Source organism: Pristis pectinata, chromosome 22 (genome assembly GCF_009764475.1).
Source record: "Pristis pectinata isolate sPriPec2 chromosome 22, sPriPec2.1.pri, whole genome shotgun sequence".
Taxonomy (NCBI): domain Eukaryota; kingdom Metazoa; phylum Chordata; class Chondrichthyes; order Rhinopristiformes; family Pristidae; genus Pristis; species Pristis pectinata.
This window is the reverse complement of record NC_067426.1, coordinates 32,794,508-32,810,014: the sequence shown is the minus strand read 5'-3', so window position 1 is coordinate 32,810,014 and position 15,507 is coordinate 32,794,508. Positions and strand designations below refer to the sequence as shown.

The 15,507-nt window shown below is 38.5% G+C and overlaps 1 protein-coding gene across 2 annotated transcripts in view; it reads right to left on the bottom strand.

Moving 5' to 3' along the window:
* LOC127581643 (protein tyrosine phosphatase type IVA 2-like) overlaps positions 1-15,507 on the bottom strand; it is a 73,619-nt gene that overhangs the window by 27,735 nt on the left and 30,377 nt on the right. Inside the window, exon 1 of one of the 2 annotated variants that reach the window (XM_052036203.1) lies at positions 1,208-1,294. The exons of the other annotated variant lie outside the window; for it this stretch is intronic. The gene's annotated coding sequence lies outside the window, so the exon portion shown is untranslated. Of the gene's footprint in view, positions 1-1,207; positions 1,295-15,507 lie in introns of those variants that run through there. 2 annotated transcript variants of the gene reach the window in all.

Sequence of the window (15,507 nt, the reverse complement as noted above, 5' to 3'; positions counted from 1 at the left end):
AACAAATGTCAATATTAAGCCTGTGCTGGTTAGTTGATCTCAGCAGCAATATCAGCTGGGCATTAGCATTCAGCTTCGGAAGAAAACCGGTCAAATAATTTTGACACTTGATCTTTACCAACGAGTCACATAAATCAGGTTTAAATATCACCAGCCTTTGCTATTACTTACTGATTGAAGCGCCTTCCAACACCTACCCAACACTTATGCTGTCAACCCTAGGATGATGACACCATACATCTTTACCCTGACACATTTCGATCTTCAGAAATATAGAAAAATAAAAATATGTAGAAAAGGTTCTGGAAGTGGTGGTAATTCTTCAGTATTTCACTTAGGTGTCTACATGTATGGTCCTACATGGGCTATTAGTAATGGACTGTATTGCTGTGAAGATGAGGGGGTGGAAAATGGGAATCTTCCAAGTAAGATTTCTTAGGAAACAGACTTTTCTCCTTCTCCCTACTCTGAAGTTACCTATATCAATTATAAAAAGGTGAATAACTCCACAATTTAGTCATACATGAGCACATCATGAATAAAAATAGCTCTCAAATTTCAAAACTCACTGCAGAAAATTATAAAGCAACCTGCACATCAACTGCATCTTGAATACAAAATGTGTCTGCTCTTAATGTAGCTCATTTGAGTATATGTAATCCAGCAGTTCAGGAAAATTGTGCTTTACTTGTAGATAAACAGCAGCATTGTAAAACCCCCAGTTCAAAGACATAGACAATCAGCACTTCCTCCAACTCAATGCTCGGAGACTCATCAGTTTCACCTCTCAGCATCTGGATTATAAAACAGTTTACAATGTCTGACACTTTTTTTGGATCTAATTGTGTTCTTTCTTGTAAAAATTGTGTATAAATTAAACATAAGTTATATTTTCCTTGAGAATTCTGTTCATCTAATACCATTTGCCTGTTTTTCATTACACCTAAGCGTATACGTACTTGTGCATTTGACAATAAACTCAACTTTGACTGTTCAGCAGCAACCTTTATATGCATAGACTTGCCTCATAAATAAAGAAAAATGCTGTTGAAGAAACCAGTTCAACAAATTTCCAACAGTCTGTTTACTGGAAGGACCATGAATTGCGGTTTTAGACTGAAATGCCATACTATTATATTGAAAACTCCTGTAATTAAATTTCACTGAAGGCAGAGAGAGAAGTTTTTTTTCATGAGCAGGTTCTTACCTGTGAATTAATGGTGTTTTACCTCACCTCCATGATGCAAGAGAATAACTGCTGCTGCCTAGAATTCATGAAGTGCAGATGGGAAACTCAAAAAGGCTTCAACAAATCATAACCATAAACCTTTGCAACAGCTTAGAAACTTACATCAGAAGCATTGCGAAATTCTGAGTAAGAATTAATATGCTGTTTTACTGTGGTTTATGTTTGGGTCTCAAATTATGGTTCTGAACTGAAATTTTTATTTCCTCAATCATCTGAAAGTAATCACACTTTGTTTATAGTCTAAACTTTAATGCTGCTGCCCTATTCTAATTTTTTTTTTGACATCTGTCAAATTCAAAGTTGACTATTCAAAAAAATCAAACTTATCTATATACATTCCTGAATATTTGTGAGGGCTTACAAATGAAGGGACAAATCTACATGATACCACTAGTTAACTGCTCTCTTATTACTGATGAACATTCTTATGGCAGAATGAAAATATGAACACAGAAAGCCTGCTTATCAGGCATTTAAAAAAAATCATACCATGAAGTACATTTTAAAATTTCAAAATGGTGAGTTTAAACAAACAAAATATTACACAGTTTCTTTAAGAGACCCAAACACAAAAAGCATTTAAGTATTAGAATCATTTTCAGTGTACATATCCTTTTTCCTCCTACACTGACATTAGAGCTGAGGTTTTATTGATCTTTACACATTCCGCTTTCTCTCCGAGTGTTCACATCAAATAGACTTCAAAGGTAGTTTATTACTCAGGCTTGGCTCAAAAGGAGAACCTTTATGAAGATTTAAGGATATGATTTAACTCCTGCTGGAGGTATTGAGCAGGATATCTAGTTTGACACCTCAATGCAGGACAGTGAGAATGCTGTACCATCAGAAGTACTATCATTTGGATGTGATGTTAAGTTGTGGGCACAACTTGGTTGTATGCAAAATTTCCCAAAACACTATTTTGGAAGACAGTGAACACCATCCTGAACAGTTCTAAAAAAATGCAGGAATGAATTGAAGAGCCACTATTTGCAGAACTATGGGACAAGAGCTCGGGAGGGGGTGGGAGGGGGGTGGGATTGATCTTTTTTAATTTTTGGCTGGCATGAGCACATGGGCTGAGTAGCTTTCTTCCATTCTATAGACTTCTATTATTCATGTGCATTGGACGATATTCTCCAGTTACCTGATTCTACCCAACTTAATGCTTCAGTGGGGTGGAAGATGGTAAGGAAGCAAAGGGAATAAAAAAAAATGCAGAATAACCAGCCTGTAGGAAGAGTGAAAGAACACTTCTCACAGGTCAGAATTTGTTGTAGTATTAAAATATGATATTCTCATTTGCTAGTAATCAGCACTGGAATGACAGGGTTGTTCATTTAAAAAGTTGCCAAAATGTATATTCAGTGTTCTAACTAACAGCAATCATATATTGCCACAAGATAACAATAACTGAGATGGAGTGTTTTAGTTAAATTGAGAGTCTGGGTTGTCTGCTTTGGAGTGGAGGAGGCAGAGTCTGGACTTGACTGAGGTGTACAACATTATGAGTAGCATAGACAGGATAGATATTAGGAAACTTTCTCCCATAACAGAGGTGTCAAAAACTAGGGGACAAAGATTTACAGTAAGGGGGAGAGAGGTTTACAAGGGATCTGGAGAATTTTTCCCCCCCAGAGTGGGCGGTTGGAATTTGGAACACACTGTCTAAATGGGTACTCTCACCACATTTAGGAAACATTCAGACTAGCACTTCAATTGCCAAGGCGTAGAAGGCTTTGGACCAAATGCTAGTAAATGGAACTAGTGTAGCTGGGTAATTGATGGTTCGCATGGGCATGGTGGGCCAAAGGACGTTTCCCACTGTATGACGCTAACTCCTAGCCTCATAGTAGCTTTACTTAAATTAAGATTAATGAAGATCAATTAGTCTGTGCACTAATTTCACAGTTGAGGATTTTCTCTAACACTTTCACTGTGCAATCACTTTAAATTCAAACACAGACAAAGCCATTCTTCAAATTAGGTTTGTTGCTCTCAAGTTCTTTTAAAATCATTTTAAAATTCCTGGTGCTTCCAGCAAACTTGATATTCTCCACTTCTCAACCCAATGAATAAAGATTCCATGTATTTCTCAAACAAACATAAGTAATCTAAGTGAACCCAACAATTAACACTGCTGCATTTGAAAGCAAAACGCAATCATTGGTCTGGCAACAAAAAAATTGGAGACTTATAAAAATGTACATGCTGTACTTTACAAGCTTTGTTGGAGGCAGTCTACAAAATAGCTGGTAAAACTCCCTGTATGTTAGAGCAGAGCACAGCACTGGAAGTGTTTCATTGGGCTGTTTCTCATAATTCTTCCTCACTAGCCTCTGAAGCTGAAAGGAATCCAACTCCATACACATTGCAAATTCAGAAATATAGAAGCAAAATCATAGATTTTAGGAATTATTTCCACAAACCTATCACAATGAAACTACTAAATTAGGTGAAAAATGTCTTAGAGACTGTAATAAATGTAGTAAAATTCAAACCAGTTGCCTGAATGCAGACTTCCAAGTTATATTCATAAAAACTGAAATAGTTAAGCTATAACATTTTAGCAACTGGACAGTGGCAAACACATACAATTTTTCCCTGCAGTGAATATTATAGATCACATTGTTTGCAAAATATATACTTTGAATAAACTGCTCAGGAATTTAAAACAAAAGACATTAGTGAATGTGCTTCAAAGCAGCAGCACGCAATGGGATTCTGAAATTTTGATAAACCTTAACATGCATGATTTCATCTGCACCTTTCAATACTTTTGTGTACTATTACAAACTCCCGCACATTATACATGTTGGTGGGGGCAGTGGGGGTTCTTCTGCTGAACAATGGAGCTGCTCAAGATTTAGACCCAGTGATGCCTACAGCTCTTGTGCTTTTTGCTGGTTTTGCTTTTTGGGAAATACCAGAGTATCATGCACCAATAACTGCAGTACATTTTGAGTGCAGTTATGGTGCACAAGGAATGAACTTTTAGATATGAATGTGCTGCTATTCAGATGGGTTCTTTCTTCTGCATGGTGACAAATATTGTTGGAGCTACACACATCCAGGCAAATGAAAGGCAATCCATCACACTCCTGACCTGTTTCTTAGTTGTTAGAGTGCAAGTTATTCCCTGCAGAATAACGAGAATCTGACTTGTGATTGTGGACAAATATGCAACTGTTCAGTTAAAATTCTAGTCAGTGGCAATCCTTAAGATATTGATGGTAGGGAATGTTCTAATGCCATTGAACATCTTGGGTAGGTGGTCTAGTTGGAGATGGACACTGTCTGGCACAAATGGTAATTCCAAATCCATACCTGAATGTTGTTTAAATTATGCTGAATACAGGAATGGGCTTCTTCATTGGCTGTGGAATTGCAAATGAAACTGTACACTGGGTAATAAACACCAAACATTCCCACTTCATAATAAACCCAAGGTCATTGATATTTGGGCCAAGAACTCAAGATTAACTCTGTGAGAGGTACAATTCCAACAAAGGGAGTATTTCCCCCGATACACATTGCTCCGTTGACTAGTTTTACCATGCCTTGAAGGGCACAGTCAAACGATACCTTGACGTCAAGGGCAGTCACACACAACTTGCCCCAGGAATTTAGATCTTTGGCCTTTGTTTGAGACAAAATGCAAGTGATTTGGATCTGACTAGTGCCAAGTAATAGTGTTATTGATGACCCACTGCTGATGATTGACAGTGGTCCAACTGCGTGATAATTAACCAGACTGAATTTGTCCTACTTCCAGCTATTTACAACACGTGGAATGAATCAAATTGGCTGAAGATTAACCTCTGTTGGTGGGAGCCTCATGAACAATTTAAGATATATTACCTACTGTACAGTCCTGGCTGAAGAGCATTCCAAATACTTCAGCCTTATCTTTGGTACCTTCCTGCAGTATTCCACCATAGTTATGGATGGAGGTGTTCTTAAAACCTCCTACTACCATTAGATGCTTAATAATTGGATGCATAATCAGGTGGCATATTAGGTAATCCTGCTGCATCAGCTCCAGTGACCCATGCTCAATCAATGTCTGATGCAGGCTATGTGGAGTTTGGATGTTCTCCTTGTGACTGTGTGTGATTCTGTAGGCGCTCTGGTTTCCTCCACATTACAAAGACATACTGGTTGGAAGGTTAATTGTCACTGTAAATTACCCGTAGTATAGATGGATGGTAGGAGAATCAGGATGCGGTGAATGGGCACATGAGAGAGAATAGGTTACAGGGAAATAACTGGAGGAACAGGATTGATGGGATTGCTCTGAGATTTGGCATAGACTCCAGAGGCCAAATGCCCTTCTGCTACATTGTGAGAAAGAATAAAAAGCTATGCAACACAATGGTGGTGGACAAAGTATCAAAAAGCAAGGAAGGAAAATCAATGCAGCTCAAACTGCAGTGAAGTTTAAAATCCGCATGTCTAGATGTACATGAATGCAGAAGCACAAATTTATTAAGTGGGAATTGATTAAAGACAGAATTCCAATCTAATTACAGAAAATGTTCATGTTTTATACTTGTAATGACACAGGAGGTAGCTTGCCGGCACTGAGGCAATACCTCATTTCCACCTCTCTACACCCACACTTTCTTCCAATCACCATACCTCATCAATGAGCAGCAGGCAACAACTTGTGAGGCAACACTGAAGCCAACTTTAGGACACTCTACATTTTGAACTAGTAAGTTGGTTACACTGATATTTCATTTTATAAGGCCATGTAGATATTCCAATATCCCATAAATCAATGTTAGTTTAACTAGAACATATGACCAGCAATGGTCACAAGTATAAAATGAGTGAAAAAAAATACCCCCCCCCCCCAATTAGAACTGACAGACGCAAACAACACTTAACCAGCCACCAAAAAAAGATAGTCTCTTTAAACAGCAAAGATCACACCTTCTGGCTATGCTCAGCCTTTCGTTAAGGAAGGTCATTTGAAAGTTAGGATTCCAGAGTAACAAACAGCAACTGCTGCTGGAAGATTATCAACTATTATAGATACCCTCTGGTCTTTCTGGAGTTTGCCATTCTTCCAGTGCAAGGAATTATCCACAACCGAATATTGCAGGCTGGCACATTCCAAGGTTCAGGACTATTGCTGGAGGACACACTAAAGGTTAATGCAGCTGCTGCAATGGCTCCATGAAGGAAGGCTACAGTTTAAGATCCCATTCCTATTGCACATGATGAGGCTGGAACCACAGACTGTTTGCTTGAGGAAATACATAAAGGAAAAGTAAATGACACGATGACGTAATGGAAATCTAATAAACAGAATGAATAAACAGAATGACTGTGACATATGTATTTGTACCCTATTATGCAAGTTCTGTGAATAAAATACATTGAAAGAAAAGGGCATTTCTAAAATGATTCCCGAAATTTGGGTTTGTAAAAACCAAGGGAAGAGATAATTTTTTAAGAAAATGTTCTAAATCAGCTGGACCCTTGCCTCACAGGCTGCTGGGTAAAGCACAAGTTACTACTGATGAATGGCCATTGATCTGAAATGTTAAGCCTGTTTTTCTCTCCATAGATGCCATCCGGCTTGGAGTATTTCCAAGACTGTTTTCATTTCAGATTGTCGGCACCTGCAGTATTTTGCTTTTGAACAGGTTACAGCTTGTGCAGTAGTACATGCTTCCTCTCCGTTGTTCATTAAACTTATGCAATACAAACAGAGCACATGATCCAGACCATCTTTCTGAAACTTGCACCGCTACTCTCATTTACAGATAGCAAAAGGAAAAACCTCAGGAGTTAATTATTTCCATCATTTAAATAGTACTGGTGTTACAAAAATAAGTTGTATCCAGAATCATAGCCTGTTTGGCCCATTGAGTTTGCAGACAATCTATTCAAGAGCAATCCGATTAGTTCCATTCCCTCTCTCTCATAGGCCTGCAATTTACTTCCATTTAGATACTTATCCAATTCCGCATGCTACAATTGAATCTGCCTCCCATTACCATCTCTGGCAGTCTAATCAAGACCCTACGGGCCTATTGTGTTTAAAAAGTCCTTCCTAATGTTACTTCTAGTTCTTTTGCCGTTCACTTTATGTCACCTGATTCTTCTGTCAATGGGAAGAACTTCTTTTTATCGACTCTGTCCACGCCCTTGATTTTAAATATCTCCATCATATTCCCTCACTATCTGTTCTGTACCAAGAAGAACAACCCCAGCTTCCTCATTTACAAGTCTCTCATACCTGGAATGGTCTACATGAATCTTCTACACCCTTTCTGAAGGCTTTACACATTTTTCCTAAGGCCCACAGCTGGATAATAGTCCAATTATGGTCAATCAGTGCTTTATAAAGATTCATCACAACTTTCTTCCTCCTGCACTCTACATCTCCATTTATTCTGCATACTTTTGTTTGATCACCTCCTCAACCTTTCTTGCCACTTTGACAAACTATGTTCATATAACCTCAGCTCTCTCTGTTCTTGTACATTTCTTTTACAATTGTGCTCTCTAGTTTTTAATGGCTCTTCTCAGTCTTTTCACCAAAATACCACACTGCATTTCTCAGCATTAAATCTCAGCTGTCAATTATATGCCATTCCAGCAGCTGTCCACATTTCCTTGAGGTTGTTTACTAAACTCCTTAGCTTATTACCAAGTTTTGCGTCCTGTACAAGTTGGAAATTGCATCCTGTACATCCAAGTTAAAGTCACAAATGTATGTTAATATGACTGCCAACCCCTGGGGAACCCTTACTAAACACTTACCTCTAATCCACCAACATTTCACTAGCTGTTCCCCATTACATAGCCAATTTTCTAGCCATGGTGTTACAGACCCTTTTATTCGATAGGCTTCAACTTTACTGACACACTTTCAATTCCTTCATTTACCCTCTTTGTAACTTCATCAAAAACTCCAAGTTAGAGAAAATTTCCCTCTCTTGAACTGACTCAGTTGTCCAACTTTGCCCCAATTGCTTTTAGACCTTTTTTCAACACGGGGGTTAAAATGCCTGGCTCATAGTTGTTGGACTTATGCTTATTTTGAACAAAGGCGTAAAATTTGCTATCTTCCAGTCCCCCAGCATCACCCTCAAATCTACAGATATTTGGAAGATTACAGATAGGCCTCTGCAATTTCCCTGCTGACTTCCCTCTGCAACCTAGTACACTTCTCTTCAGGATCAGCAGATATATTTGCTTTAAGCGGCAGTTCGTTTTTCTAGCATATCCTCTTTCTGAATTTTTAGCCCATTCAGAATACATTTGCTGCAACATCTTCCTTGGCAAAAAAATGATGTAAAGTACTAATTTAGTTCCTCAGTCGTGCCCTCTGGCTCCACAGGCAGATTTCCTTTTAGATCTCATTTCTGCAACCCTTCTGTTCACATATCTACATAATATTTTTGAATTCCTCTGATGTTTGCTGGCAATCTTTTCTCATACTAACCTATTGTCTCTCCTTTTTTCCTCCGAACTGGTTCTAATCAACCCATTTCTTATTCTGTCATGATTTTTATTCCCCCATTTTTTTTGATCATACAGGGAAGTTTGACTTCAATTTACCAATTCTTCTCTTCCATGGGATTGCACCTCAGCTTTAACTGAAACATCTCCACCTCAAAGTCCTTCCATTGTTCTATTACTGTTTTGCCTACCAAGCTTGGATCTTAATTTACACAGGCCAAAAAGCTGTGCCTTGTTAAAAGTGATCCTTCTTCAATAGACTTTTAAAAAAATCTTTAGTGGATAATATCCATTTCCTGGACTATTCTAAAACTTGTGATATTATGTTCACCATTTTCTGGATGCTTTCCCAGTAGTACTTGTTCATTTCCCCAGAACTAAGTCCAGCTATCTGTATTATACATTTTGCAGAAACTTTTTCCAATCTTTTTGATACTTAGCACGGCAGAAAACAAACATAATAGAACTGACTCAGGAACATAGCGATGTAATTCTCAGACTGATTCTCCCACTGGAGAAAGAAGCAAAGAGGTTTGTTTAATTGTCTACCTCTATAGGCCAGGAAATTGCGTGCTGGGACCCACCAACATGCTCACAGAGCACTGGGAGACCATAACCTGCTGACACAACAGCACTGGGTGGGCAGCTGAAATTCTCTCAAGGCTTTCTGGGAGAGATCCAGAGGTTCTGTGTTAGGCTGCAAGTGCAGCAGGGGTGATGATGGTTGTGAAAGTAGCAGAAGAAGGAGTTGTTTAAACCAAATAGTTATTCTTATGACAACTGTTCACTGAAAATAGTGCAGCCGCAACAACTACCTGAAACAAAGATGAAAACAGTGCACATGACCAAGATATTATTAGCATCCCATTGGGTACCTGGAGATTCAATCTGTTTTTAACCTGCACAGGCACAAATGGAGAATGCCCACAAGCACAATGTACTCCCTTGGGCAGGGAAATAACTACTTCAGTGCAACTGGCAAGTTGTCATTTCAACAAGCAAAAAAAGCTTGAGTCGAAAAGTCTTATCAATGCCGTGGTGGCCCAGGTCTTCCAAAGCTGCCTATAACTTTTCCCTGTTGTGTCTTCTTCACCCTCATCTCTTTAGAAGGTGTGAAAATTATATTCTGATTTACCCTTCTCATTATCTTGGACCATCACAAACGTGCATTAAAAATGGTAAACAACTGTAAACAATTTTAAACAAATAAACTCCAAAGGTATGTCTAACTTTTTTTTATATATATAAACAAATACTTTCAAGAAAAAAAAGTAGATATGAGGAATACAGCCAATGGGCAGAAAGACCACACAATCACATAGGGATTGTCTCTCAGTTAACTACTTGGAATCAATGTTTGTCATCTGGTCATCAGCTTCTTCCTGAGATTCACTCCTCCTGTCCTAATTCCAAATATGGGAACAAATTGAGAATAAACAAATGAACTTCTTGGTGCTCTGTATCAGAGCTTACACACACACACACTCCTTCAATGTTTCAATGTGGGACAAGATGTTCCAAAGTAGGCTAAGTAAATTCAGCCCTATTAGAAATCTGCTTTATTCCATAATAGACAAAATTATAGAACACCAAATATGAGTCATTTGATATAACCATTCAAACATTTCCCTGAAAATAATTACAGAAATCCTTGATGCAAAACCAGGACATATCTTGTCACGTTGCAGCCTTTGGCTGTCTAATCGTGCACTGTGTCCTGACATTTTGGAAGTCTGTCTTGATACAGTCAATGACTGCTTGGAGCTAGATATATTTCTGGAAATCCACACATTGTTATTGCCTGATACACACAAGAAAACAGGAGCACAAACAGGCCACTAGGCCTTCTGGACTGGCTCACTATTCAATATCATGGCTGATCTACCCTCTTTCAACTTCTCTTCTATGCCACTTCCACATCGTCCTCAACTGTGTGACCTCTCGTAAAAGGTATTTCCCTCTTCTTTCAATACCTCTAGTGCTCTAGCCCCTACAACCCTTTAGGGTAGAGAATACCAGAGATTCATCATCTTCTGCGAGAAGAAATTCCTACTCACCTCAGTTTCAAATGACTACTGCCTTATCTTAGAACTATGTCCCCTTGTTTGAAAATCTCCCACTAGTGGAATCATTTCAGTCTGCCTTGTCATGCTCACTTAGGATCTTACACAATTCAATATCATTCTTATGAACTCCAAAAAAAATAGATCCAACTTTTTTCTGAAACCGTTCTTGACAAGACAATCCTCTTATGCCAAGAATCATTGAATTTCTTCTAGACTGCCTCCGATGCCAGTGTATTTCTTAACAACCAAGTGGACTAAAACTGTCTGCAGTAGCCCAGGTGTGGACTCACGAACAACCTGTACAATTGCAAAAATATTTCTCGATTTTTATACTCCAACATCCTGGCAATAAAGGTCAATTTTTCTTAATTACTTGCTGCACCTGTATGCTAACATTTTGTGTTTATGCACAAGAACATCTGCTTACTCTGCACATCTGCAGTCTCTCTTCATGCTCTCATCACAGCATGCTCTCCCACCCAATTTTGCACCAGTGTAAGGTGTCCAAATCAGCTAATTTGGACACCATACACTGTGTTCGCCCTTTCAAGTCATTAGTGTAAATGTTAAGTAATTGAGGGCCAATGACTGATCCTTGGGGCACACCATTAATTACATAATTCCAGTCTGAAAAAGATGTATTTATTTTGATTCTCTGCCTTCTACGTATTACATCCTGTGGATATAAGTGATTGGTTATCCATCAATGGACTCGCAACATAACTCAAGTCTTCTGCTCATTTCAAAATAACTTACAGCTTCGCGTTTAACAGCGGAAGTGGCCGAAGAATTCCAAACCACAACCAAAGATTGAAGAAAACTCGCATCCACTGCCACTAAGAAAATTTAAAATTTTGAGGAAAAAACATTTTGAATTTGATTTACGTTCGAGCTCCTGAGAGACTTATTTAAATAAAAATAAATCAGATACCTTTCAGGTTTAAAAGTAATGAGACTTTAACATGGGATCAAATATGATCTAACTGAATGGCAATGCAGGCATGAGTAACTGAATGGCCATTCCCAAGTCGATGTTCTTAGATTGAACACAATTATAGACAAAGAGTAGTTAGCAGATTCAGCTCTTCCAAGCTCTTCTTCAAATAAAAGACATGGGAGTTTTTACACCTGCTGACCTTGGTTTAATGTCAGATCTGAAAGTGCCAAACTCTATAGGAGGCTTCATTAGGGTGTCAGTCTGGATATTGTGTTCAATTCTCTGGAATGAGACAAATCCATAACCTTCTGACTTGCATGCAAAAGTTTTGCATCTGAGTCAAAGCTAAAATTTAGTATGTTCCTATTTCCCTTTGCTGTCTATAATTAAATGTCAAAATTACACTGGATTGAAGCACAAGTACCACAATCTCCACTAACTACATATTTCAAGTATACATAGGTCTGTGACTCATCAAATAGTGCATTTTAAGCTCTGTATTCTACTAGTTGTGGGAATGCAAGAACTAAATCCATGTTTTAGTGCTGTCTCACTTGCCATGTTCAGTGCCTACTAACACCAAAACACCACACCGGATTTAAACGAAAAAAAACTCAATAACAAAAAAAAACTAATGGAGGAACTCAGCAGGTCAGGTAGCATCTGTAGAGGGAAATCAACAGTCGACATTTTGGGTAGACGGGAGATGGCCAGTATGGAGAGGTGAGGGTGAGGGGTGGGGCATGAGCTGACAATGACAGGTGGATCCAGGTGAGGAAGGGTGATTGGCAGATGGAGTCAGGTGGGAGAGGGAAGGGTGGAGATAGTGAGGGAAGTGATAGGTGGAGGCAACAAACAGCCACAGATGATGAAACCTGACAGGAAAGGAATGTGGAGCATGGAACCAAATAAGGGGTGGGAAGATGGGATCAATGGGGAGTGGGTCCCAGTGAAGGAGTGTGGGGGTGATGGGCAGATGGACTAGGTGGGTAGGGAGCAGGGTTGTTCATGCCGTCAGGTTACAGACTACCCAGGTGGACTATGAGGTGCTCATAAAAGCTGCTGCAAAAACCTACTTAAATGTCTGCTGCTGCTGGAACAACTTTGATTTTCCTCTAGTTTGTGTTTGACCTCACCCTGGCAGTGGAGGAGACCAAGGGCAGACAGGTCAATGTGTGAACGGAGGGGGAAACTGAAATAGCTAGCAACCTGGAGATCCAGATGGCTATGACAGATGGAGCACAGGTGCTCGGCAAAGTGGTTGCCTACGAATTTAACATAGGAAAAAAAATGTGAAGTGTTACTCTAACACAGAAAGGGACAAAAGACTAAAGGTCATGCAGGAATAGAGGCACTTGCATGCACACATGCACAGGTATTTGAAAGTGGTAAGGTATGTTGAAAGAGTGGTTAATAAAGCATGAGATCATAGAATTCAGAGATATAGAATACAAAGGTAGGGAAGTTGTGTGAAACCTGTACAAGTTACTGGCTAGGCCACAACTGGATTATCATGTCCCACTGATATGATGCTCCTAGAGAGTGTGCAGAAAAGATTTATTGGAATACTTCTGAGGATGAAGAATTTTAGTGACAAGGCTAGACTGGAGACATTGGGGTTGTTTGCCTTGGAGAAAACATCGCAAGTACATTTAATAGAAGTACAAGATCAAGACTAGTTTAGATAAGATAAAATAAAAGATGGAAGCCCTTTCAATAAAGCAGGCTCAAAAACCAAGGGGGCACATCCCATAATTTCTCTACTAGACTCAATGGGCTGAATGGCCTACAACTATGCCATTATGTTTCTACATTACTTGTTAATTATCACCCGTGACTTGAGTGTTGTTCAGATCTTACTGCATACAGACACAGATAAGCTTCTTTACATGAATGCATGGGCTTTAGCTGCAAATTTCTTGTCTCTTTCCCAAAATTACCCTGTACATTAATAAAAACTACATTCATGAATCTACATTTTGTAATTTACAACTAGCTCACCTAGACCTATCACTCTTCCAAAGAAACATTCACTTGCTACACAGTGGCGAGACAACTACTTAAAAGTCTGCAACTGCAACAACTTTGTTTTACTGGGAATAGATCGCTAATTACTAGTGAATGCACAATAGACTAACTAATCCACAGACTCCAGTCATGCAGAACCAATTCAATGGGACAAAAATAGCAAAATTACAGGCTAAATTGAGTTCATCGCCAGCACAAATATAGCCTAGACAGATCTAGACAAAATTAAGCATATCTAAAGAATATCTAAAGCACTCACTGTGGACAGATGGAATCTACCAGCAGCAATATTTCAGCCAGCTCATTTCAATAATAATTTTCTGTGCCCCCATTGATTATTAATTCCAAAAGAAAATCAAGTTTAAACAAAAGGGATTGCAAATATATAGTTGGCTGAGAAGTGTGCTGAAGTGTGAAAAGGTAGAACTGCTCTTAATTCAGAAATAATTTCTAAATTTAAAAACTCAACACTTCAAATTATTTGGATTTACTCCTTTCTTTTATATAAAGTACTTAAGAATATGAAACATCAAGGTAATCTATCACAATTCACCTGAAAGCTGCATTAATTCTTTAATCAACACTTTTTTTTGAAAAGATGGTTACATTGAGCTTGAGTTATACATTTAAAATGATTTAAGGAATTCAATACGGTATACAAAGAGAAACATGGATACGTCTGTGCTGAAGATGTAAAATCAGGTAGCTTTTATTTGCCTTACTTATAGCAAAGAAAATAATGGAATTTGTTCCCGAGAGGATGTAGATTCTGGGCCAATTGAAGCTTCCAAGACCACAGACTGTACATTCTTGTTAGATAACGGAATTAAGGGAACTGTATCAATGAAAGGTAAATAGAGTTGAGCGACAACTCAAAACTGGTTCCAGAGGATGAATTACCCACTCCTGCACCTAAATTTTAACCTATCAAGTGCACAGTAGTTACATGCACATCTTATTTAGGAAGACGCAATGTCACAGAGAGTGCAGAGTTTATAGAGTAACATGTATATTTAAGGATGAGTCCACCCACAGTTGAGCTCATAATTTTATACACCACTTATCTACTAAATGACAGTGTACAAACCACTCCAGTTGTGGCTTGATTCTGCAATGACAGTACAATGAATTGAATGCTCTCACCAGCTCAAAGTTATGAATGGTATCAAAAACCTTTAGCTAGCTGTATATGTAATTCAAGTTGGCAACTACTTTGCTGATAACATTTTCACAATAGCATCAAATGTGAACTGCCATCTGATCACCAAAGGGAATTTCAATCATGAGTACACAGAGCTTTGTTAAACAGCTCAATACAAGAACTAAAACACAATATTTTACATTTATAAATAACATCAAATATTCTTAGGTTACTTGTAGACAATATTCCAGATACTGGTCAATTTGGGATCTATTGTATTTGTGCATCAGAAAATTATGCCATTCATTTACAAACATTAGTTTATTCTGTGATTACTCACATTGTCAGTTACAGTAGATGCCGTTCCTGCTTATTCAGTAGCATCAGGCAGCACTCTGTATGTAAATTAACTGAGCTCTGCCAACCAGTTAAGCTCGTATTGTTATTAGAACACATGAATGAGAATTTTAGCTTTGAGGCACTGGTGGACTTCAACCTTAACCTTAGTAAACACTGGGGATATAGCAGGCAGAATTTGGTATGGATTATAGTATGGAAGGCAGAATTGTGCATGAGATAAAGTTTACTGAGGTGGTGGGAGAAA